Genomic DNA, 25,418 nt, shown 5'->3' with positions numbered 1-25,418 from the left:
AAAATCTGATAAAGCTTCTTGCATATATAAATCAAGCGGAGCTCTGTGGCGAACGCCTTAAGGCTCCACCTGTAAAAGGAAAATCTGTTGGGCTCTTTTTGGCATTAAGACAACAATTCTAGTGCTACACTGCCAGACAGGACACACACAAATATATATATACAGCTCTTGTTGTGGTTTTTATTTTTAACAACCATGTCCTGAAATACTTTAGCTGCCATTTCACACCGCTCTAGAGGTGCTCTGGGACTTCTATTACTTAAATATGTAAAGAAAAGTTAAATGCTGTCCATACTGTAAAACAATATAGGAAAATAACGACTCAAGCACACAGCACTGGACTGCCTTTGCATCTGGGTTAACAGATCCAACATGGGATACAGGAATAAAGACATCGCAGCAGCTTATTAAAACCCAATTAAGCCAAAGTTGGAGCAGGAAAGACTGACGTTGAAACTACAGGAGGACCAAATGTCAGTCAGTGGTCAAAAAATAAAAAAAAGCAAACAAAAGACACTAATAGTGAATAACTTTAGCTAAACACATTTAGTCGAACTTTAAATATGATTGAAAAACTTCTATCTCTTGTTTCTTTTATATGAAACATTAATGCAACTTTTTTTGTTACAAGAAAACCCAATAATTAACCGTAATAAACGACTGGCAGCCTTTTTAGAGCCGTACAATAATATGAAGTAGATTTCTGTGAATTTACACTGTTGTGGTGTTATGCATTTATTTATGTTGTGATTTGATTTTATTAGCTTAAACACTGTTATGATGTCACAGCGTCTTGTTCTCAGTCCATTGATGTTGAGTTTAAAGAAAAATGCTTCATCATTTAGACATAAATTCATTAAGCGGACAGCAGGAGCGTATCTGAAATGCTCTTTCAGCTGACTGAAGGCGGTCTACACATCACAGTTCAAATAAAAAAATGACAGAAAGGCGTCTCCATTTTCTCTGATAATCAAAAGAAACATCAGAGGTTGAAAATATACTTCTTTTGTTTTTTAGAAGGTGAATAAAGTTCAAGGAAGTCCAGTTTGAAAAGTGCCATGCTTCATACAATTGTTTCTTTTTGCAGACACTCTGCACCAATCCATTCTAGCCTGCCAGCCCATTCATATCCCTGCATGGCCGTATTGCAGCACTATTGTATTGATTTTTTTTCTTTGGTTTCCACTTTTTATACTTTCTTTCAGAGACCAATTTACTGTTTCTTTCTTCTCTTCTTAAAAAAAGAAAGAACAAACTTTTTTGGAGTTAGGAAACAAATATTGTGATCTACACATCATTTTTTTTAGTTAAATGTTTTTGTGGCCATATATAAGTATTTGATAGTTTTGAGAAAATAAATCCTGTAGTCTAATTTGTACTGTATGCAAGTTTATAGCATAATTATTATTCCTAATATTACTGTCATTTGTACTGAACGTTAGTATGGTTGCTACCTCGTTACAGATCTATAAATGCGGTCTCTAAAACGGCACAGCTCGGCGACTGCTGCTAAGCCGCAGCAGTCAGCTACGCCTCAACCACCTAAAAGCAATCTATACAGCATTCACTCCCTCCAGACACTTGGGAAGCTCACTTAGAGACATCAATATTCCAGGAAATGAGACACGGAGCGATGGCTTCAAAGACTGAGAAGTTAGACGCGCTGACTGGGATATCCTTACATCTTGTTTAAGGTGTTGCTGCTCAATACAAAGCAGTTCATTGAGAGAGCTGCTGGGTCACTTGTTAAGATATCAAGTTGTTATCAAGCTGGATTTACAGCTTGTAAAAACAGCGTGTAATAAGCACGGCAATGGTTAAGACCAAAATTAGGTGTGCCTCTGTCCTTTTCTATTTCACAGCTCCACCGACACTAAGAGTACCTGAGTGTCCACGTCTCTGCTGACATCACACAGGTACGCAGGCCCAACACAACCTTCATTCCCTCAGGATATCAAAGACACCATTCCCACTGTGGGCAAATTTGGCTCTAATCAGCTCAGATGTTTTTGGATAAGAGGGGACCCGCTTTTAACAAGTCGCATCTGAGCCACTTCTATATGTGGTCCTGAATCCGGTTCGTTTTTGATCTTTTTAAATGCGACTCCAGTGGGAACCACCAAGATGGATTTGATGCGTCTTTGACGACACTTTCAGTCGACCTTTATCAGAACTTTGCAGCGGCGGCGCCTGGAGGTGATAGCAGTTAGCATTAGAAGACCAACAGCAGCCGCCTGCCACAGCGCTGCTCAGTGGAGGGACGGCGAGCCGTTAGCTCTTAGCAGCAACACTTCTTCTTAAACCATCTGGAAGGGGGGCATAGCAGCTGTGGTAAGTTTGTGTACAATCCTGCACACAGAGGACTTTACGAAGCCGAAGGAGTTTCACTCGTTGCAATTTTCTGGATCGCATTTCAACGGGTCGGAGTGCCGTAATCTGGCCACTTTGCAAAGCAGTGCAAAGGACTGCAACGAGTGCCCTGCCTCTGGAGTCCAGAGGAGAGGCGCTGACATATATTATTAAAAATGACCCTGGACTTGCTAAAGTTATGAATGAACGCAGCCTCTGTGAAGTTGTTAAAATCCCTTCCCCACCAGTGCTGGCTGTCTCTGTGCAGCCAAAGCTTTGTAAAACACCAGCGTTTCACCCTCTGACCCAATAAATGGCTTCTGCTGGACACTTTAAACTATATCACCTATTTTCTTCCATGTTTGCTGGACCAAAGCGTGCTGGCCGTGAAGTCATTCTAATTGTTCTTTTGCACGCGCGGGTCAGCCTGGAGCCGCAAGCAGTTCAGGCTGGAGTCAGATATAGGCAGCTTTTCTAAAAGTAATGTGACCGACCTCGCAGAAAGAATTCAATTTCAGAAAGAAATCTGAATTGAACATCAAGAGCTGCAGTGGGAACGTAGCCAAAGCACGTTCTCCTCCCAGCCCAGCTTCTGATGTGCTGCTGCACCGTGTGGTTCTCCAGCTGCTCTCAGGAGAACATGAGGAACCTGCAGCAGGTGCTGAGGTCAGTGGAGCTTGTAAAAAGCTGCTGAGGGAGCTAATCAGCACTGACACACATGGCCATGCATGTTTGCAAACAGAGAGAAGTTACTGGTTTAAGTCAGTGAAGCGATCTGCATGCATCAGAAGATATTTTATGCTGACACAAGGCAGGAAACATAAAAACCATGAGAATTGTTATGCTAATAGCACTTAGAGTCACATTGATGGTCTGGCTTCTGACTCCCGGCTTGGTCTATCTGCAGAGAGATGAGCACAACAACCTAATGGTCCTTCCTGCTCTTGAAGCCCAGATTGATCACATTCAGTACTTTGTTTTCATGATTTTGGGAAAGTTTATGCCCACAGAGCGTCTTCTTGGTAGGTGAAGAGAAACCTGATCTCCTTACCGCAATGGATCCCACTTAAACCTCCTGCATGGAAGGATGTGTGGAGAAAGTCAGAGTGCTCACTTCATCCTTGTGTTGGCACATATTTATTCTTTAAAGTCCTGCAAATATTAGTTTCTTTTTTTGTTGAGAATCAGTTTTCTGTTTACAGTGATGGGGTTTGCTGTAATTCCAGACATCATCCGTATGGGCATGCTTTCTGCTGTAGGGAGGTTTCTCTAGAGGTTCGTTTTGTGTCAGAAAAGTGTCTAAAGATAACTTATTTCCTGAAAAATACATTTTTGTTATTATTATCTGTAGGTTTTCTGGATTCTAAATATATTTGTCGTTCAAGAATGCTGTAATATAAGTTGCATATTGCAAATGATCGTCAGTATTACTGTAGGTGAGTGCTGGAACACATTTGCCGACCTTAGCAAAGCAGTGTTCAGTATTAGTTTAACCACTTGTAAGTCACTAATCCCATTAAATGTGTTCAGTTTTCAGACAACACTAGATTTGCCGTCGGCAATCTGTCAGCCTTGTTCTCCACAATGTGCTTCAATTAACTCAAATTTCTGCTACAATGTTCCAACAGCTTCCTCCTGACTCCTTTCACAGCTGCAGATATTTAGGGGCTCATGAAGAGGATTAATTCCTGTGGCGAATATTTAGATAACTTCTCTGCCGCGCCCCTGGAAGGTTGCTCTGTCAGTCAGACATGGGTTCTTAGTCGCTGCTGTCATACCTCCTCACTGCAATGGCGACCAAGAAAGACAAATGCTCAGAAAACACACATCAGCTGGCTTTGGAGTGACAGAGGAGCGATGTGACAATAGCTCAACCAGTCGCTGATAAAAGTATGAAATGTTACCAATGATGAATGGCCTGAAATCTATCAGCTTCCAGTTTCAGCTAAACGTGATGCAACGTGAAAAGATTGGGAAGTAAAGGCGCAGCTCGCCCGCCGCAGTCTAATGAACGGACGTCTCTTTTTTTAGATGGATGACACAGCGCCAACAAAAATGTCTGGCTGAGTGATTTCAGGCATTCCAAGTCAAACTACACCATCTTTACATTTGATGCACCCCCATAAATAACTGATATATCATCACTGCCTGCCTCCCAGTATTGGCTCCACTTTCTTATCACTTCCGATTAAATTTATGTGTAACTTGCTTAATATCTATTTATGTTTTTTTTCCAACAAACTGCAGCGTTCGGTTACAGTGTTGAAGATCTACACTTCTCAGAAGAACCAATCATCTGCCGTATGTTTAGCTGTTAAACTGATAAATTCTTTTTCTTCTACACGAACTCTCAACTCTTCATGGATGAAATAAATCCAGGGCCTTCTTGCTTTAAGGCAACAAAGCTAACGAGTCTTCCTCCATTGTTGCTGCCACCAACATGTGACCCTGTAGGTGTTCACTGTGATGAGCAATGTCAGCTTATTGATGCACACAGAGCATTTTGAATGTAGGTCGGAAAGTGAAGGTTTGGTCCCATCTGGACCTCCTTCCCCATTTTTGCTGTAGCTTTGACTGCAAACAGGACTTTACATGAGATTCTTTCAGCAGTGGCTTTGATTTTGCTTCTCTTTCCATTAAGCGGGCTCTCTAAGAAGCTGAGATCTAAACCTGAGCTCTAAGCTGCAGATCTCTGCAGCTCCTCCAGAGTCACGGCTGCTTCCCCGGTGAATGCTCTCCCTGTGTGTTGTGTCACTTGTAGGTTTGCAGTTGTGCCATAATTACATCTAATTCTACATTTACTTATGTCAGCTGTATGTTTGTCTATGCAGCACCTCTTCACTAAAGGAAGATACTTCTGATTCTGATTCTGATGGTTCTTGCTCTTTGGGTTGTTTAAACCTCTGCATGTTGTTTTCTAACCTAACCTGCTTTGAAATGGACCAGAACCTCCTCCCTGACCTGTCTGCTGGGTTCCTGGGTCTCCTCTGATGTTCTCTGAGGAACCTCTGAGTCGTTGACACAATGACTGCCTCTTGACTCTGATTAAATTACACATGTGAGAAAAACCTTTGGACCGAGTGACTGTTGAACGTTTGCACTGGGTTTAATTCAGGGGTTTAGGAGGAAAAGCCCTAAATGTTGTGTGCAGTGACGTGCGGTAGCGTTCATAGCTGGTGAGGCACTGACGTCATCAGAGTCAGATTTACAAATAAATACACTCTACAAAGTAGACTCATTGCAAAGTGCTGAAGGAGACTGAGTGAGCCAAATCAATTAACCAAGAGGTATACAAGACATATTGATTCATTGATGGAAAAAAAAATAAAACTAAATTATTTGTCATTTGATTGGTAACAGTTTATGAGTTATGATGGATTTTTGCATTTGTAACACATTTTAAACCTATAACACACACTATGCACATTTCATTACAAAAACAAAACATGAATAATTATCGCTGTCCTACCTCTGCTTATAAATGAAGTCCATGCGGCGCTCTTTCTGCACAAAAATATCGGCCACTTCCGGTAAAAGTTCTCTTTATCTTCTTCAGATTTAAAACTCTCTCAGTCTCAGTGGAGCTCACTGCCAGGGAGGAAAGCCTTCCTTCATCAGTCCTGTTCCGGCTGGATGTTTAGAGTCTTTAGTGCTTTACTTGTTTAGGAAAACTGGCTAATAAAACATCCATAACTTGCTGTTACTCTACAGTTTTAGGATCAGGAGCGGTGCTCCTTGAGCGCCCCCTGCCTAGAGGCTAAGGAACTGCCGGCCTCACCTACAACCAGTGCTTTGCTGTTTATGATCGCCCAGCACCACGAAAACATGTAACCTGCACATAGTTTGATGACCAAAACACAATAAGCTATCCACATACATTAACATGTGGAAAATCAGTTCATAACTGTTTGAACAATTGAATTTATGATCTAGAGACAGGAAGATGCATTCACAGAATGGAAGCCAGCACAGTTAACATGGGATTGCGCAATCCCAGGGGAGGCCAAGCTCGCTGCGGCCTCACCGGCTTCGCTATCAAGCACCACCAAGGATTTACAAGAAGAATAGTGAAAAGTCTGCAATTTTAAAGATAATATGATAAAAAATGAGGAATTAGATTAAAAAAAAATACTTATTACAAATGACTGAGTGAATCAAATTTTATGTTACTATATATTTTCTTTCTTTCCATGATGACAAGTGAGGCCTTGCCTCACTTACCTCCCCTGACTGCATGTCACTGGTTGTGTGGTCACAAAAAACTTAGTCAAAGGAGCAATAAGCGATATTTCTCCACTAGGTGGTGCTTGGGCTCTGTCTGTAGACCAAAACAAAACCCGGCCCCTCCTTTCCTTCTCATGTGTCGCCTTCTACGCGCATATTTGTAAAGGATAAAAATAGAAAAACAGCATCAACAGAGGAACATTTCAATTAAGGAAGTAACAATCTTATAAAGCTGTTAGCAGGAGAACATGTTGATCTGCTAGGTTCTCACCACCATGTTGCTCCGTCACTGCGCTGCTCAGACGGTGGTATTTTAGGGCAGGGGGGGGCTGAGCTCTGAGTGGCAGCTGTTCACGTGCACGTACACAGATCCGTGCACATACTTGCACGTACGTGCACACACGTGCACGGATGTGCATGGTCCGTAAACAAGAGACTAGAGAACAACACAGAGAGCTGCGGTGTGACGTCATACCATATATTACTTGAAATATTACCTTTAGTTCTTTACATTATTATTTTTTACTTCTTTATATCTAAAATACTGATATTTTGCTCATTGCTCCTTTAAGTTTGATTTGAATCATACAGACCAATCCGTCTGTATGATTTGACTGAATTTGGTTTTATAAAGTGTCTTGAGAGGACGTGTTGTGAATTGCCGCTTTATGAAGAAAACTGAGTTGAAATTAATTAATGCAATAAAATGTGTAAAACCTTTAGGTATAGAAATATTTTTGCCAGGCCCTGTGTGGCGATGACTATACACTTTTAGTGCTGAAGCATTGTGAAATACTTCATAAAGTTAATCATCTTAACTGAAATATTTCAGGGCCTAAAAGCTTAAGTAATCCTTATTTGCATGTTTTTATTCTGACATCTCTCAGACGTTCATCCCCACAACGCTTTAAATGTTTACATCACCTGCATCTTTATCTGCTTCACAGCTAGGTGGCAACATAAAGTCTACAGTTTTTTTTGGTTTTGTGTTGATCTACATAATTCCTGATGGATCCTTTCATGCTCTGCCACCTCCTCACCTCTCAGGATGCTGCTGCTGACTGTGAGTTCTCTGGAGGAGCCTCTGATGTGGCAGCCTTTGCTCTGCAGCTACTGCTGGGCCCCTGGCGGGAGTGAGGCTGGAAAGGGATGATGAGGCCTTCATGAAGGGAAAGACACTCTAACACACATTGCGGCTCACAGGGAAAGTTTTGAAGCAGGTGGCATCAAACCGATGTGGATGGTGTGTTTGAAAGCTATCAAAAGAGCTCACATGTAGCTCCGTTTTCCTTTCTATCTCCTATTTCGCTGGTAAAACGTGAATTTTACAAATCAGAGCGAAGAATAATAGTGTCTTTGATCTTTTAATGGAACTTTGATGATCCTTGTGGAGTCTCACCATAGTGTGTGCTGTAAATCTACTTAAAATGGTGTTGTTCATCAGGATTATGATGGTTGGTGTCTTCCTTCTGTGTCTTTGCATTTGCTAAGGGCTTCATTAAACCTACTTCAAAGGGACTTGTCAGATGTTGGTCTTCACTGAGTGACACGCAGACACTGATGAGAAGCTAAAAACATGAAGGTGCCTTATGGAACAATGAGCCAAAATAAATAGGGTGGTGGTCATAAAACTGGCCCCACTTTACATATAAATGGAACTAGCATGACTTCCAGTCTGAACAGCAATCCAACAACCGACTTTTACCCAGATTTTAGAAGAAATCTACTTTCAGCCGGGATTTTCAAGTAGTTCAGCTCAGCCATCATTAAAATTTTACTCTCCCCTCTCTGTACAATGCACTACATAACCAGCAGATTCTTCTTCCATGCATATCTAAGTGGTTAACAAACTCAGTCCAAACAAACACGGAAAAAATAAGGTCCGCTTTTAAACTTTGCATTTTGAATCTTTGCATGTGTTGCTTTCCCTAAAAATACAAATGCTGCATCCAAATAAACAAAAACAAAAGAAGGAGATAAAAATGAAAAACAAACATTCTTGTATTTCCAGAGGCAACAAATTAATAGGATATAATCTTACAGAAAACATTCATTTTATTGCATTTATTTCTAAACCTCATATAAAAGATTTTATCTTTGCACACAAAAGTACTTTATTTATTTATTTATTTAAATAGCTGTACTTGCACAAAGGCATTACATGGCATATTTTATTCCATAACTCCCAGCAGCTCCCTAAGAAAATACTAATACTAATCAAAACTATGTATGACAAAGCAGCTGCGAGGTAGGGCGGGGTAATTTCTAATCAGTATGTGTCACATTTTATTCTTTTGTTCTGGGTTTGCATATACCTGTGTGTTTTCTACCTCCTCTGAGTTAAAATAATCACCTATTGCTAAATCCATCATCATCAGCATCAATAAGTATCAGTAACATGCAAATTCCATCATTTGTGGAATTAATTTGTCTTTTTTATTTGTATTTGTTTTGCCTTTTCTAATCACCTCATACAGTAGCGCCCCAAAACTGCAGAAAAATTTAAATTCAGCTGGTGTTTTGTTTCAATGCATTTAGATTTATGTGTCAAATAGTCTGTAGACAACTTAAATTTAAACCACTTCATAACATTTAACCACTATCAGAAAATTAGCTTTCCGTCACTTTAAGTCCTGGATATTCTGATGACATAATAAACCAATAAATAAATAAGGAAGTAATTAAATAAATAAATTACCTTGTTTTGCATTCATCGTCCATAGCTTAAAAACCACAAGGCTCAACAACACAACCTCTGCATTGCCTTGCATGATTTGCTTTTAAGACGAGGATAAATTGTGGGTTTTTGTGGGGTTTTTTTACAGTGCATTTAATGCGCCTCGATGGAATCACATCGATGTCTGAATAACAACAGTCAGTGAAGGTCGTTGTGCAGAACTGTGTCAGAACTGAAAGAGTTTACCTGGATCCAAATCAACCGCCGACTGCATTTGCTTTGGCAGTTAAAGCAAAATGTTGTAACTGTTTCATCAAGGAACAGTTAAAATCGACTTCCACTGATTCAGGAAAAGATGGACAGTTATCGTGTAATTCTACAACAATCGGCTACACAATGCTTCACTGCTTTCTGTCCCACAGCGGCACGTCTGCCCCTCCGACCAGACCTCCACTACCTGTGGTCAACATGTACCTGGAAGCATGCTATTATACTATACTATACTATACTATACTATACTATACTATACTATAATATACTATACTATACTATACTATACTATACTATACTATACTATACTACACTATACTATACTATACTACACTATACTACTCTATACTATACTATATTTATATTTTCTTTATGATAATGTTTATAGAAGAAGGCAGTTTCTCCATTGATCATCATGAATATAACCATTAAAAATCATGCCACTAAAAATGGGAATTCAAAGCTAAGCAGAATATTTGCTAAATCATTAATCACTGCAGATCACTACATTGTCCTGCAAAACTATTAACAACCCCCCCCCCCGCCCCATAAACACACATATTAATTTTGACACATTATAACCACAAACTTCAATGTTGTGTTAGTTTATTACAAGCCATGAAGAGAACAGAGCAAATATGTGGAAGAAGGTCTTCTGCCTGGATAAGTCAAAGGTTCATACAAAATGCTGTGTGTGAAGGAAGACTAGCAGTGAATATCATCGTTAACACACTAACCCCACTGTGAAACATGATAGAGGCAGAAATGTGCTCTTCAACAGGAAGAGGGAAGCTGCTTATAGATGGATGGAGCTGCTTCCAGGACAGTCCTGGAGGGAAACCTGCTAGAGGCTGCAGGAGACCTGAGACTGGGAGGGGGGGGGGGGGTCACCTTCCAGCAGGAGAACCGACCTGAAAACTAGAGCAACAATGTAGGCTCTTAGATTTAAGCGTATTAATGTGTTAGGTTGACCCAGTCAGGCAGAGAAATTGAGAGTTGCTTGTTGTAAAAACTCACTGTTCACTCTGACTAAGTTTGAGATTTCTTTGTGAAGAACAATGTGCAGAAATTCCAGTCTCCATGTTCACAAAGCAGGACGGAAAAGTGTGAAGCATGTATTGTATCCCTCCACAGCTGTGAACATGTTAGTCTGTTGTGTTTAAACACAGTGAAGTTTCCCACTGTGAAAAGGTTCAAGGGGTGGGAATACTTTTGCACGTTGGTGCGCTCTGTTCTACTCAATATAAACTAACGATGCCGTATTTCATCAACGGCTCAGAAGACTGACGATTATCAAACAATATCAACGTAGCCGCCTCCATGCAGTCGACTAAATGCTTAAAATAGAAGCAGAACAGTAGCATGTCACAGCCTCATTAGGCCCTCATAATATCGCTTTATTGTGTGCAGTTAACATAAAATCTCAAAATCAGGGATATTTATTCATGTTGCTCACATACCATCATATGAAAAAAGTAGTACTCCCAAAGAACAGCACGTTCTGGTGGCCTAGTTTAAAAGCCACCCACGTATTCAGCAGCTATCAGTGCACCTGCAGGTGTGTTTGAGTGTATATTTATACTTCTACAGAGAATTGTGCATACTGCAAAGGTACAAGATGCACTTCCTATTGTGTCACAGCTTCCTTAGAGGCCAAATTACTTCTGCTTCCAAAACACGGATAGATAAGCAAGAGGGGCTTCAGAATAGAGGAAAGTTAGATGTTTAGAGTTTATTTCCTCTAAAATACATGTTTTAAATGTAGCGTCTGGCAGGCTTTGTTTTTATTGCATGGATATTCATGACTAACACCCGCTAAAGTCATGCACGAAATCCAGCTTTATTACTAATGAAGCTTATTTTCTATTTAGTTTCTGTTAAAAGAGACAAACATGATTAACTTACTACTCACGCACAAAGGCGAAGAACATTTCTGCTTCTTTCCAGGAGAATGGATAGACGGCTCCACATCAGAGTCACTCTGAAAGACAAGAAGCATAGAAATCACAAAGGCTCTGTGTTCCTCCATGAGACAAGCAAATGAAAAACATTAAAGGAATCCTGATGTTTGTGCTTCGTCTTTATGAACCGGCTGCAATCAGAAATATTCTGGATGTGGACGACTAAATCTAACGACATAACAAAACTATTCATTGGAACGTTATTGTGACAACACGGGTTGGCTGAACTTTAACAGTTCAAACCCAAAAGTGTATATTTTTAGAGTCCAACTCCCAGTTTTAGTAAATTGTGGAGCTTCTGTTAGCTTTTATATCTTCTAAGAGATGTTTTCTTAAATCCCGCTGACAAGCCTCTTCCTCCTCCGAGTCAAAATGTTTGCTGGTTTCTGACACAAAAGCCTCCGTCTTGGTGATGTTTGCTGGCTTCTCCGCTGTAACCGCCTTCATTAAGTCCAGCATAGATTTTTACCCAGGCCTAAACGTGCTGACCGTGAAGGCCACTCTGGGACACATGCGCTGGTTCACTTGGGGATGTGCCGAGATTATCGTCTTGCTGGAGAATCCGGCAATCCACCAGTTTCTCGTTCTATTTTAAAGGGATCTGGTGTTCCCATGCATCAAAGATGCTGGATTCACCAAACGAGTAAAATAAAAAACAGAGCCGCATCATGATGGCGCCACCTACATGGCTGACGGTGTGGATGATGTGTTTGTGCTTACATGCCTGCTCTTTAACCCACCAGGCATGGAGGAAAAGGCTGCCACATCAGAGGCTGGAGTCCGTCCACCGTGTTCTGGTTTACTCAGACTATGTCTTAAAAACACCACCGGAGCATTTGCAGCAGCATGCATATACAGCGGTTTCACTTCTAAGAGCCCTGGATGAAATGTTGGGCTTTCTCTCACTGCCAGGCAGGTATGCTGCTGCTTCCCTATAATTCTCCCACTAGTGTCTTTTATTTCATTTTCTGTGAATGTCTTTACATCCACGGCCACTAAGGTGTGTTGAAATATCGTCCTTTCTCTGGTTTTTGGATGCTCTTTCCCGTGATCTCAGCTTACCTTAAATACTTTCATGTGATGGAGTTTGTTTGTATCACAGCTGAAGCAAATCGAGCCTCATTATAGTGTTCCCAAAGGCCTAATTATGCTTCAGCTCCACTTTATGCCACAAAACTGTCAGAAAGCTTTAAAAACAGGATTAAATGGGGTTGGATAACAGTGACATGGCTATTCCAATGGAATGCATGCATATTCTCTGTTGCTTTTAAGTATCACTCAACTCTTAAAGAAGCCATTCAACACATGTTCCCTATTAAAATGTTTTTAACTAGTAGCCATCCCTAAAATCTTTGTGAGATCAAGTATTTCTGACAGGTATCATAAATCCTTCTTATATTGAAGAGAAAAACAGCCTCTGCAGGGATTAAGAGTTGTGGTATTTGTTATTTTTTAACTTATTGTTTGCCTTCCTAAATGTATATTGTATAATACAAAAAAATATGTTGGTTTATTGCATTGTGCAAATTCTCAGTAATCCAGGTCGTGGCATCCATAAACTGTCCTAAAATGGAAACAACCAGACTTGTTTGGAGTTCATTGCACAGATTCACAGAAATCACATTAAATGTTACATTTTCACCGAGTTGCATCAGTGTGATAAAATATTTAGCTCTACCCGGATTAGCCAAAAACAGTTAATTGTAAAATAACGATAAAAAGATATTTTGCAGCTCAGACCAGTTTTATAATTTATTCTATGTAAAAAGGGCACCTTATTAACATTTGCTCCTAATTGCGTATAAACATATAGAGCGGCTTGGAAGCAGCTCCATAATAAGGTGTGTTGAGTCACAGTGTTTACCAGGCCTGTGCCCTGTCTAATTATTAGCCCCCTCTGGCTCACTTTGTCTAATGAATTCCTTTAAATGGAGGTTTGTTTCTAACTTCAACAAATGCATCGTATATTTGTCTCGTTCTTGCACCTGCTAGATCTGGGTGTTGTTTGAGGCGTACATCAGCATTTTGGGATATATAGGTCAGCTCTTGCACCCATTTTAACTTGCTCAGTGAGTCAGATGTTCACTTCCTCCTTTACTGATAGTTGTAAAATGAGCTCTTTTTAAAGCTTTATAGCAGAGCCTGTCCGAATTTGAAGCACGGCACTGCACTAATGGATCTAACTTATTTGGTAGTGAGGCGGTTAGGTTGGGCATAGCTAACTCAGCCGACACCATTAACAGGTCAGACCCCAGACCAGCTGGGTGTTGGGTTCAGAGGAGGCATTCTGCATGAGTTCAGCGCGTGTTTGTTCCAATCAGTCAAGGTTTCCAGGTGATTTTTACATTTCCGCAACACACTCACACACTCACACACTCACACTTAGACAGACAGACCTCAGTAATTGGCAGCTCCAGAGTCAGGATGTGGCTTTAGAGACATCAGCCACGCATACTTAACTGTATTCCAGGAGGAAAAGTGGAGGAAAACTGCTGACTAATGACAAATGTCTTCATTTCCGTGCAACGGCACACTGAAGTTAAAGCTCTCTAAAATAATAAGGCATTGTTGCATGAACTAAGTTTAATGGTGAAGACAATGCCCCACTCCACTGCTTTTGCTTATAATTGCAATAACTGTGATGAGAGGTAATGCTATCTAATGGTATCAATGAGAGAATGTTTGTGTGCCAAAATCGGCATACAATCTGTAAAATATCTCTCGCCCAAAGGCTAAGACGTCCAGTACCCATCTCATAGGATTAAATGTGGAGGTTTCTGCAGGGTTGTGGTGAGGTCTTCTGACATAGTGGACTTTCCTTTTGTGTGATGGAGCACAGGAAGTGCCCTGATGGCTTTGATCCTGCACACGCAGCGCGTTGGGGTCCTGGGTGGAGCTTAGGGGAGTAATAGCAGTGGCATCGTAACTGAAATATGGATCTATGCTTAACCCGGCAGCACATAGGCGGAGGCACGAGCTGCAGAAGCTACTGAAATACCTGCAGCCACGCAGGAGAGAGGATGCCCAGGGTTGACTGTGATGGTAGCTGGAGGACTGAAAGGGGCCTGAGAGTATTTTATTTATTTATCTGCAGACCGGATATGGTGCACACTTATGAAGCTGTCAGTGAAAGTCCTGGGATTGTATTTTCTGATGATGAAGGGGGAGGAGGAGGAAGAAACGAAGAGGAAGCTATTGCTCATTGGGGATACATATTTGGCAAGATTCCAGCTGATCCATCTGACTTTCAGCTTATGTGTCGGTATAATACGACAGCACAAATTCAACAACATGTAAAAAACAACTTAATGCTTCAGAGGCCGGCTTGGATGATCTCACAGTGATCAGCGCTCGAATACAAAGATAATTTGGATTTTATGTTGATGATTCTCTCTGATCACTCCCACAGGTATTGTCACAGAGGCCCCATCCCGAGTTCAAATTACATTTTCTTGGAAGCACCACGCTAAATGCCATGCTCAGCTGTGCACAGCATTCAGCGCAGGAAACCCCACGCATGCTGCTCACCATACTGGGAGCCAGGAAACCTTCGGTGGACAGAGAGAGGTCCTGCTCATCGTGACAAGGTCCTGGACAGAAAGCATTGCAGATGTGGCAGTATCGTCATCGAGGCCTGGTTGTGATTGTCAGATGTGTCATTATGAAAATATTTCCATGATCAATATTAAACACAGAGGAGCATCTCAAGGATCAGTAGCATAGCTTAGCTGGGTCTGAATCCTGTGTTAAGAGGACCTAATTCCTGTTTAGTGACCAGACTACAGATTTATTTTACATGGACCTTGGTGCTCAGGGATAGCCAGAGTATGTTAGCTTTACCTCAATCCCCCAAAAAGTAATGAAGGGTCAGAATCTCAAAAGGAATAACAATCTTCAAGAGGTCATTCAGTAACTTCTGCCTTTTAATTGCAGTGTCAATTAAAACGCAACAAGACAGAAAAAGTCAAATAGCCCCATGGATCGCCCCAGATTATCACCTGAATTCTTCTTAGTCTGAAAATCTAACTACACTTGTGTCTGTTTTAATCACATCCCTTCAAGTCAGCAGGTGAAGGGGATTCTGGGAGCCCTTTCTGGGTCCATTAGCTCGTTTAGCCTCTTTTTCACAACATGCAGTGCGCTGCGCTGTCCTGGGAGGGGATTTGCGTGGAGTAAGAGTGAGAAGAGAAGGAGAAGGGAGTACCGAAGTACCTTTGGGATGAAATTTGGAGTTTGCCAAGGTCAGCATAACTCTCACTATGAAATGAAACTCTGCCAAACACACACAGGCCAGCAGGCAAACACACACTTCCATGCAGCATCTCACCAGCGATATTAGCTCTGCCCTGAACACAACCTGCTGAGAATAGCTAGATTACCACTGGGCCCACTCTTGGCTCTGTGGGTCTCTGCACCCCCCCACACACACAAACACACACTTTCTCCTTTGTGTCAATAAATTAGTCTCTGCTCATTTTGAGTTCTGCACCTTTGACCTTTGTCTCTCCTGCACTCAGGTGAGTGCCAGCTGTCCTGAGTCTTGACAGCTGGCATATGTGGACTTTTTGCCAAGGTGCCACTAATGATTTTGACCTTGTTGGTTTATTAAATCCTGTCTGTACTCACAACTTCACCATTGTTCATGTGTTCATCTTCTGCTCCACGTCTGAAAATGGTTTGTTGGGACCGAATATCACCGATGAAACCAGGGTCAGGCTAGAAAAATGGTAAAGATTAATGTTTCATCCGTCCATCCATATGTACATCCATCCATCCATCCATCCATCCATCCATCCATCCATCCATCCATCCATCAATCCATTCATTTGTCCATCCATCCTTCTATCCACGGTCCATCTGTCCGTAGACCCACCCATCCATCCATGCGTTCGTCCGTCCATCCATCCGTCCATCCATATGTACATCCATCCATCCATCCATCAATCCATTCATTTGTCCATCCATCCTTCTATCCACGGTCCATCTGTCCGTAGACCCACCCATCCATCCATCCGTTCGTCCGTCCATCCATCCATCCATTTGTCCTTCCATCCTTCCATCATCCATCCATCTGTCCATCCATCCATTCATTTGTCCATCCATCCATCCATCCATCCATCAATCCATTCATTTGTCCATCCATCCTTCTATCCATGGTCCATCTGTCCGTAGACCCACCCATCCATCCATGCGTTCGTCCGTCCATCCATCCATCCATCCATCCATCTATCCATTTGTCCATCCATCCATCCATCCACTTGTCCATCCATCCTTCTATCCACCATCATCTGTCCGTCCGTCCATCCACCCACCCACCCATCCATCCATCCATCCATCCATCCATCCATCCATCCATCCATCCATCCATCCATCCATCCTTCAATCCATCCGTCCATCCATCCATCCACTTGTCCATCCATCCATCCACTTGTCCATCCATCCTTATATCCACCATCATCCATCCATCCATCCATCCATCCATCCATCCATCCATCCATCCATCCATCCATCCATCCGTCCATCCATCCGTCCGTCCATCCATCCATCCATCCATCCATCCATCCATCCATCCATTCATCCATGTTCCTTAAACCCTCTCAGACCATAAAGGAAACACACTTCCTACACTCCATCTCTGAGACTAGGCCTAACCATCATCTGAAGGACATTTACTTCATCCTCTTGCATAACATTTTTTCCTCAGGTGAGAGGTGGCCTAGTGGTTAGAGCAGACTGCAAATTCCTCTGGGTCCCTGAGTAAGACCCTTAGCCCCAGACGGCTCCCCAGGCGCTGCACTGAGGCAGCCCACCCCTCCCTTAGCGAGGAAACACTTCATTAGACGTACAGAGCTGCAATTACAAATAACATAATTATAATAATATCATTATTATTGTCCTTGTATTAAGATCCAGATCTAAATACAGTAAGTCAGTGTTTTTCGTGAATATTTTCCCTTTTCAAATCCAGAAAATCCAGTGCTGGTGTTACAGTTAAAAAGGTTAATGGGGACTATAGGGTTCCCCAGTGAGCACTTGGTGCTTGGAGCCCAGGGGGCCATGCAGGAGGCCCCTTCCATGTGGGTCCAAAACCAGGGAGAGACACCTGTAGGCTGGATAAATCACAGTGATTAAGGCTGAAGTGTGAAAGCTCCTTCATGTGCAGCTGACAAATGTTTCCTCTAGATTTGAAGGATGGGTCTGGTGTATTGTCCATGCTCCACCCTATCCCATGATTCATTGCGGGTTGAAGATAATTGTTCAAATGGAAACAGCAATGGTTGAGAGAAAATATGTGAACTAAAATGGATATAACGTAAAAGTCAATTTTAAAAAGTAAACATCAAATATCTGCTCAGTATGTTAACATATCGCTGAGCTGAAAAGCTACTCGGATGTTTTCGTACATGTTGCTGCTGCAGCTCTAACAGCCGCCTCGCCTCGCCGGCATTCAGCCGCTGGAGGCTCGCTGTGACCAGAGCTAACGGCCGTCTCCCGGCACGATGCTCTCCAGCTAACGCTGGCTTTCCCCAGTGAGTTAATATCAGACATAATAATCAGATGTCTAATGCTTGATTAGACATTTTATTTATTATTATCCCCTACAAATGAAGTTATTTAAACTTTGTTCAGAAAGTAGGGTTTTAAGTTGTTAAATGTTTTACTACTATAAATAAAAAAAATTGTCACTGACAACGTTTTATTTAGTGGTCTATATCTATATGTGAACATTAAATTCCTTTGGACATTTCAAATCGCTGATTAATGAATGAGAGTAAAACATAATAATAATAATAATAATAATAATAATAATAATAATAATAATAAAAACAGATGTTTTTCAAACAAAGCATTAAGCCAATAAATAGATAAATAAATAAATAAACAAATTATTATTATTATTATTATTATTATTATTATTATTATTATTATTATTATTATTAGTAGTAGTAGTAGTAGTAGTAGTAGTAGTAGTAGTAGTAGTACTACTACTACTACTACTACTACTACTACTACTACTACTAATAATAATAATAATAATAATAATAATAAACTAGATATTGTTTTAAATATGCTTATGAATAGAGGGAAATAATAAAAAAATAAATTATAATAAAATTAGATGCGTTTTATATTTTATGTATAGAGGATAATAATAATAATAATAATAATAATAATAATAATAATAATAATAATAATAATAACGCTGGCTTTCCCCAGTGAGTTAATATCAGACATAATAATCAGATGTCTAATGCTTGATTAGACATTTTATTTATTATTATCCCCTACAAATGAAGTTATTTAAACTTTGTTCAGAAAGTAGGGTTTTAAGTTGTTAAATGTTTTACTACTATAAATAAAAAAAATTGTCACTGACAACGTTTTATTTAGTGGTCTATATCTATATGTGAACATTAAATTCCTTTGGACATTTCAAATCGCTGATTAATGAATGAGAGTAAAACATAATAATAATAATAATAATAATAATAATAATAATAATAATAATAAAAACAGATGTTTTTCAAACAAAGCATTAAGCCAATAAATAGATAAATAAATAAATAAACAAATTATTATTATTATTATTATTATTATTATTATTATTATTATTATTATTATTAGTAGTAGTAGTAGTAGTAGTAGTAGTAGTAGTAGTAGTACTACTACTACTACTACTACTACTACTACTACTACTACTACTAATAATAATAATAATAATAATAATAATAAACTAGATATTGTTTTAAATATGCTTATGAATAGAGGGAAATAATAAAAAAATAAATTATAATAAAATTAGATGCGTTTTATATTTTATGTATAGAGGATAATAATAATAATAATAATAATAATAATAATAATAATAATAATAATAATAATAATAATAATAATAATAATAATAATAATGCATTTTATTTGAAAAGCATTTTTCAAAACACTCCAGAACACTGTACAATATAATAAAAGGTTACAGGAACTATGCCGTTTAAAAGAGATATGCTTTGAGGCGGCTTTTAAACTGCAGGAGGGACTCGGTTATCTAATGGAGACAACCAGACTAGTTTGGGGACAGAGCCCTGCTTCACGGCTGCGAGGCAACAGAAGTCACTCTGAGGTGAGGACGGGGACAGCCAGCAAAGGCTGGACTGTCCAAATTCACAGCGGCCTACAAAGGACCCCGCCCATGTAGACCGGGTCCTGTGAAGATTACAGCGCCTGAATTTGGACACAGCCAAGTGTGGTTTGTGGGATATGGAAAATTATTATTTTTCAAACTGTAAAATTGTTCACACAGCAGCTTTATCTGGAGACATGTGGCTTAGGCCTTCTCACCTTGTCCTGATATTCATGGAGGTTTACCCAGAATCCCTGTGAGCGTCTTGGACAGGCTAAACTAAGACGTTAATCAATGGACTTCCATGAATGCCAATGATTTCTATCCACCACTGACCGCATGGTCAGCACCTGTCCATCACAATGCATTTACCCCAGACGTTCAGTTTGTTACATTTGATATTATAAAATATTTAGCTCTGCTTAAAAAGTCCTGCAACCCTTGTATGTCAGATTCACTTTATTAATATCTGGCTTACCACATCGTATCTAATATCTATTGTTGCTGATGAAACACTGAACAAATGACCTAACAGTGCTATAAAAGCTTGTTTAATGTTTTAGTACAGAGTTTTTAGCACATTAAATAATCATGGTTTTGTTCTCTTTTAAAATTTAAGCAAGAAAAAGCCAAAAAACAATGTTCACGTTTAAGCAGTCTTAAAACAACCATGGTTATTCATAATAAAGGAGTCAGTTGTGCCAGGGAAACATTCCTGCATAACAAGAGTATTTATTTCTCTATAAACAGACTAGATTTTCTACTCCTTTGAGAACACGCCTTAACAACCAAAGTGCTTTTTGTGATTGTAATTTTTCTTACATTTGGATTTTTCTCCCTGCATTTCAAACATGCCTTTTCCACCTAATTCCATCTGAAGCATTACTAAAGCTATGATGGAAATATGTGTTCATAGTTATGCATTTCCTGTCCTTTGGTTGCGTTTATCATCCGAATTTCTCAGGAGTTTTCTGAAGGCAATAGGTGCTAAATAATTGATGGGGCCTGAAAGCTGTTTGGCTCTGAGACGAGTTCCTGCAACTCCTGTAGAAAAGAAAAAAAAAAAAAAAAACTCCAAAAGCTTTGAAACAAGTAGAAGTCAGCAAGCTTCGCCTAAAATTACAACTGTGTTCCGTCATGCCAAGCATTCAGAGCTGAAACAATGGAGTACAGTTTTCATTACAATGTCAGGGCCTCGCAGGCAGAAACATCAAAGAAGCAATTTGACTCGGCTTTAAGTTTACCAAGAGAGAGATGCAGATAAGAGCAGTTTCAAAGAGAACATGAGCATGGAACAAGGGGCTGAATTTATCTCGTAATACAATATGCACCTCAAAGTAAAATACACTTTATATAACTCATACAGTGTTGCCCAACCCAGAATTGTCATCCTGTGTTTTAATGCTTCATCTTTAGGGAAACCTGTCCTCAGAAGAGAAGAGCAACAAACCATGTGGGAGCTACTCTGTTCATAAGGCAGTTTTGTAAATTACATAACAATCTTTACATAACAATAATATAATAAGGATAACATATCAAAGAAAAATCTCTGTAAAAAAAATGCAATAAGGTTTTATATTTTTTTATCTATATATGTCTTTGTGTTGAAGAAACAAAAGTAAAGAAGCCGGTCCATTTTGTTGTAATATTGATCAAATATGTATCAGACTAAACAAATTAGTCAAAAATATTGTAATATTTGTGTTTTTAATCGATTGTTTCCTATTCCTTTTTCTAAAGGTAGCTCTCTTTTCTTGGATTTTATTATAAGAAATGAATGTCAGCAAGGAGAATAATTGTGAAATTAACCACATTCTAAAAGGAAAAAACAGTATTGTTCAACCAAGAAGACTACTTCCTTTTGTTTTATTGCAGTTTATTCATTTTGTTGCATAAAGAACAAACTAAATGTAAGTTAGAGAAAATAAAAAGGTGGAGTATAAACATCTACATATGCATCACACAGCCATCTCCATACAAACATAATGCGCCTACATGCATATATTATTGAGCAGGTTCAGTCTTCACAGGATTGAAGGTGGTGAGAAAGGTGAGGGATGGGCGTGAAAACATAATTATGTGTTTATAGGTGTATATGCATACATGTGTCAATGCACGTGTATACATGGGTTAACATCTATATGGATGTGAAACGATTCCAGTTTAAAGGGGTGGGGGTAAAAAAAAAGAGTAAGCTTCTCACTCTTTTTTCAAACTTGTACCTAATGTTTTGATGACATTGTTTGTCATTTATTGGTCCATTTAATTTTTTTACGACTCTTTTATGATACATATACATATGTATTGTATATGATATATACATACATATGTATTGTATATGATATATACATACATATGTATTGTATATGATATATATATATATATATATATATATTCTGTCTGTTCAAAATAAAGGCTCTGAATCTGATCTAGTTCAGCATCACTGCATATTTATGTCCTTACTATGTAAAGAAAGACAAGAAAAGATCCAAAATATGGTATTAAAATGCAGCCCTTTTGAAGTAAGTTCACTCTGACAGCGTTGTAGGCGATTTTATTACGGACACAATGTCAGCAGACAAAACACCACTTTAGGCATTCAAAGACACTGACTGCACTGTTAATTGTGCTACACGTACTTATGTCAGAGAAAAAGGTTACATGGAGCACAAAGTGCAGATTATTAAGTCTTTTCTGCATGAAATGCCCACATCTGGTCCTAAAAGTCTCTCACTTGACATCAGAAATACACCAATTAGAGCTCTTATTGTTGGATGCCAACGTGTGTTTTTCTTGAAGGTCTGACCTGCTTATTTAGGCTGAATATTCAGCATGTTAAACTTTGTTTTAATCCAATAATTGAATGTAACACTAACAGCAAAAGGCATAGAAAGGTGCTGGAGCTTCCTTGATAGAGGAAGTCATTTTTAATTCAGCAGAAAATGGAGAGATTAGTAGAGATCCCTGTCGATGCATCAAATGTCTCAAACCTTTATCTGATTTTTTTATTAAACTCACAACAAAAAGCCTTTTGATGTGTTTACAGACGCAAAAAAACAGGAGTTCTCCGTTTTGATGCATCTAATAAATCTTTCAAGGGACAACAGGTCAATTTTTGAAGAGCAGCTAGTCGATCACTGCCTGTAATTTAATCACTTTAGACGGGGCTTAAATGTGAATATTTGACACTGAGGAAAAGCAGGGAGATGTGTTCATTGCACTGGAAATATTTTAAGGAAACAAATGCTGTGGATTTGTTTTTCTTGCAGTAAAGAAACTCTTGGTTATATATTTTTTTTTATGTAAAATCTAAATTCAAAGATAAAAAAAACTGCGACTGATGCTGGAAAAAAAAAAAACGTTCTTAATCATTTATAATAATACAAATAAGCTTCCTCCGTAGTTTGAACAGTTTAGATATTTCTTCTAGATTTTTCAAGCCCGGTTGCAGCTGATTTAATGCATCATAAGAAAAAACTATTTTTATTAAAATAATTTGTGCAATAACTACAATAGAGCTTATTGGTCTGAAAGCTAATGTTAAATTTCCAGATTAGTACCAGGTTAATACAGGTTATTATGCTTTCAAAACTCAACAGACCCACTTGTCACTTCAGCAACTGAAGTGACAAGTGAAAAACACATTTTACATTTTTTATTTGATTTCACCCAAATTACAATCTGATTTCAGTTTTATTCACTTTTTAATTCCCTGGTATTAAAATCCATATGTTATAAAGGCTCTTTACATAGACCAACATTGATGGATTGTAAACAATTAACTATTTGATACAGTTTAAAGTGCACAAAAGGTAAAAATCATTGTTTTTTTATTGTATAGGTTTAAAATACAAATTAAAGTTGTTGATAAAGTAGTATATTTTAATCTAATTTGGTTAATTTATAACGTTGATATGTAAAACATAAAATAGCACAGCAAGAATGCATGAAAGAAAAGAAGAAAATATATATTCAAGATGGAGAATCTCAGACATCACTAAACGATGTCAGACTCCTTGGATCTCCAGGACAACTTTTCAAAGACCTCTTCCACTTCCATAATCCTCACCGAGCAATAAAACCTCCCTGCATCTTATCACGCTGTTGCCATAGAATTTCAAAGATAATATTAAGCCTCAACTTGTGTGAGACCAAAACGTAATTAAAGTAATCTTTCTAAAAGCAGACAATGCAGGGCTTTAGTGTCACTGACTGGGTTGCTCTGGGAGCACCGTAGAGAAGTAGAACAGAAAATGTAAAAATAAAGAGTTTGCATCCGTATGTGTTATCGTCAACATGACAAAACAAACCTTAATTACACACAACACACAAGAGGAGCATTTATTATACTGCTCTACTGTTGTCTAAGAAGAAAATCAAGCATCTTGCAGGTTTCAGCAGCAGAGTTGATCTCAAAGCGGCTGATTGTAACAAGCAAACCTACAGAAAAAGACACTAGAAGACAGACCATTGCAGTAGGACTATATGAATTCAACTGGTGCAAAAAAATCACAATTAAACATGAAATGTGTTCAATGTGCACATTCTGCCCAGTTAGTGGATCTTAAATAATTCCCTGCTTTTAATGTAAGGACCCTGGCACAGGATAGCCTGATTTATAAATATTGTAAAATATGATATCAATAGCATTTATGGTCTAAGAATACAAACAACTAAAATCAATGAATTATAGCTTTTTTTTGGTTTATTTCTTTTAACGAAGGAAGTCTTACATTTTAACATTTTCTTAAAACATTACTGAGAACTAAATGATTATTGGTTGTTCTTATTTCTTATGGGATGCCCATTAACAAGCCGTGTGCTTCAGCCTTTTCCTTTTCCCGATACTGATTGTAAACTAATTGTCTGAAGAGACTGTCTATTCTTAAGAGATGTATTTTATGTATGAATCTGAAATAAAAGCCATTCATTCAAAAGCAGCAAAACTGAAATCAGTGACAGATTGTGCATTAGCAAAATAGAATGTAGACCAGCAGAGTCTTTTCTTAATGCTGCTCAATAAGCTGATTTATATAAAACATGTCTGTTGAAACTTGAAAAGGACCTTTTTATTTCCTCCATCGCCGGCATTGTGGAGTAATACTGAACAGGAAGTACATAATGTTTTAGTTTTATGAACCACAGTGGCATTTAACTCTAAACGCATGCATATCTATCAGCCAATTAAAATAGCATTTCCAATTTGGTCAATTTTAAGATCAATAAAAAAAGAAACATGTTCAAAGAAACATTTGAAACAAATTAATACACAATATAGATTTAGGCTGAAACAAAACAGGTTTTGTAACAAAGTGACCTGAGATCAGCTCTTGAAGAACCCCACACAGGATTTTTATTAACTTAAATTTATGACTTACAAATGTCAAAGGTAGCCCATATCCAACTCACTTTCCCAGTTTGTCAATTAGTACATTAATGTCAGCTGTGGTTAAATGCACCCATGAGATCTAAAAAAATATCAGGGAAAAAAGATTTTCTTTTATCATTAAGATTTATTACATTTAAAAACTTTTCCCTGACAGTCTCAGTGTGATACGATGAACAACCAGACCTGAGGCACTCAGGAGGTTTATTTGTCCACAAAGTTGTACATTTACCTGTAAACTACTATGCCAGTCGTATTTGAAAAAAAAAATAAGTGTTTTGCGTTTAATTAGCATTCAAATAAAGTCTAGTTAATCTTGTAAAAATATCCTTTATCAGTGACTTTCTTCCTAATGGTGCTGGGGTGTATCACCTTACAAGTTTCTTATCATCACTCACTAAACCTTTATGCACAACCTTCTAAAACCTTACA

The 25,418-nt window shown here is 38.8% G+C and overlaps 1 long non-coding RNA gene across 2 annotated transcripts in view; it reads right to left on the bottom strand.

The window, feature by feature from the left end:
- Positions 1 to 25,418, bottom strand: part of LOC118559062 — a 219,057-nt gene that overhangs the window by 155,824 nt on the left and 37,815 nt on the right. The window contains exon 2 of one of the 2 annotated variants that reach the window (XR_004928622.1): positions 11,426 to 11,501. This is a non-coding gene — a long non-coding RNA (uncharacterized LOC118559062). The remainder of the gene's footprint in view (positions 1 to 11,425; positions 11,502 to 25,418) is intronic. The other variant, XR_004928623.1, reaches the window with a different exon arrangement.

This window comes from Fundulus heteroclitus, unplaced genomic scaffold, assembly GCF_011125445.2.
Source record: "Fundulus heteroclitus isolate FHET01 unplaced genomic scaffold, MU-UCD_Fhet_4.1 scaffold_212, whole genome shotgun sequence".
NCBI classification, from domain to species: Eukaryota; Metazoa; Chordata; class Actinopteri; order Cyprinodontiformes; family Fundulidae; genus Fundulus; species Fundulus heteroclitus.
Note: the sequence above shows the minus strand (reverse complement) of the source record. Positions and strands in the feature narration are given on the sequence as shown.